Source organism: Phocoena sinus, chromosome 12, assembly GCF_008692025.1.
Source record: "Phocoena sinus isolate mPhoSin1 chromosome 12, mPhoSin1.pri, whole genome shotgun sequence".
NCBI classification, from domain to species: Eukaryota; Metazoa; Chordata; class Mammalia; order Artiodactyla; family Phocoenidae; genus Phocoena; species Phocoena sinus.
In genome coordinates, this window is record NC_045774.1 from 57999434 (window position 1) to 58001440 (window position 2007).

Consider the following 2007-nt stretch of genomic DNA (forward strand, 5'->3'; position numbering starts at 1 on the left):
TTTAGAGAGTTTGTCACCCCTTAGTTTTTAATGACTGGTTGTGGTTAAGAACTTGGACTCTGGAACAAGATTCTCTATTCAAATTATAGCTTTGCCCCAAACCAGCACCATCGCCTTAGACAAGTCACTTAACTTCTCCAGGTCTCCATTTTCCCATCTGTAAAATGGGGTTAGTAATAGAACCTACCTCAAAGTATCCAGACCACCATCTGGTAAATACTCAGAATATGTGAGTTGGTGTTGTCTTATCAGAGGTATTAGGAAGATAATTCAGTTTTATTTTGTGATTCCATTTTGTCAACATTATATAGGTAGCTTATTCTTCTTGCTGGAAAGTGATTGAAACAAACTCTCCTAGACTCAAAAGGTAAAATTTTTACAAAAACCAACTAGTGCTTTTTTGAAGGGATGTTTTTCCCCATTGATAACGATAGCATCTATAAAATAAACATAATTCCTGACACATTTCTGAGTTAACTCTTATAGGGTACCATCATGGAAGAAATAAATATGCTGGTGTATTTCAATGGCCTGACAGATACAAGTCACCTTTAGATTTGAATCAGGTCATATTTTCTTTCTATTTAACAGGTCTATGTTTGTGAAGGTTGGTTGGTATATTACTCTTTGAAATGATACTCTCTATTTAATTGGTTTTCTAGGACCTTCTGTAAAAGAAAGTGGAATTCTAGATCATTTTAAAATGAGAGCTATGAGACAGAGAAACTGAGGAAGATCATATTCTTGATGGATAATACAACAGTGTTATCAGGTCACATAAAATACCTTCACACTATTACTCTTTTCCACTCTGAGGACTCTCAGAAAAATAACTAAGAGAAGTTGAGCTGAGGACTGGGAGAAATAAGGAGCAGGATTATTACAAAATATGGAATTTAATGTTTCTTTAGGGCTTTGGTTTTATCCTTTTATTGCAAAGGATATTCTGTTTTTCTCTTAGTCAAGCAAAGGGACAGTACGAAACATATACATAGGTTTTGAAAGGTCTGTGGAGAGGATGTTGTACGGTCTCACACAGGGTATTTGGTGTACAATGTGCCCAAGATTTGTAAATTCATATACCACAATTAATGAAATAGCTAAAAATTTTTGCGCCCCTACTATGGGCCAAGCCATTTAGTGCTCGTAAAATATCACATCATAACTATGCCATTGTTTTGATAGACTTTAAAGACATTGCTTTCTCTTTTCATCTTTACATCTCAAGTAGCCTGCCTACGAACGCCCTTTGTGCCAAGGATGATTAGTAAGAATGAGGATGTCTTTTCAGAACCTTGTTCTCCTCTCTTCTGGGCATGCTGCTAGATTATATCCTCCAGTCTCTTTGCATCTATGTGGGGCCAAATGATTAAATGCTGGCCAAGAAAAAGTGGTGGGAGTGATGCAGGCTACTTCTGCACTCTCTTGAGCTTCCTTTCTGTAGGGTGGATGGAGAAGATCCAGTGATGGATTCCAAGGCCATAGAATATGGAGAAGGTACTAGACAGGAGGAGTCTGGGTCCCACACTAGTGAGCAGAACTACCCTTACATTGGTCAGTTAGAGGCAGCTGTGGATGGAATTGGAACCTCTGACTTTGGTGTGGTCATGTTTTTCCAGTATTACCTCAAAGAGCAGGGGGACCGGGTCTATACGGTGAAGAAACTTGACCCTATGGGACAACAGACCTGCTCCACCCATCCTGTTCACTTCTCCCCAGATGACAAATATTCTTGACACCAAATCACCATCAATAAACGCTTCAAGGTGCTCATGACCCAGCAACCGTGCCCCATTCTCTGAGGCTGTCTTAAAATTTCATGTCTCTTCTGCTGCCTCCTAGCCCTTAAGAGACTTTCTGAAACCAAGCTCTTCAATCTGTGAGCCCTGAAGCCTTCCTACAACCCTTGCTCTTTGGAATCCGGTCTCATCATTGTCTTTGATCATGCTTGTTGTGAGGCAATCATAGTAGTATCCTTTTTAAAGGGAAGAAGTTTAAATCTTCTTT

The 2007-nt window shown here is 39.3% G+C and overlaps 1 pseudogene; it reads left to right on the forward strand.

Annotated features, from left to right (window-relative positions):
- Positions 1 to 1607: 1607 nt before the first annotated feature.
- LOC116763228 lies at positions 1608 to 1802 on the forward strand (annotated as a pseudogene).
- The last annotated feature ends 205 nt before the right edge of the window (positions 1803 to 2007 follow it).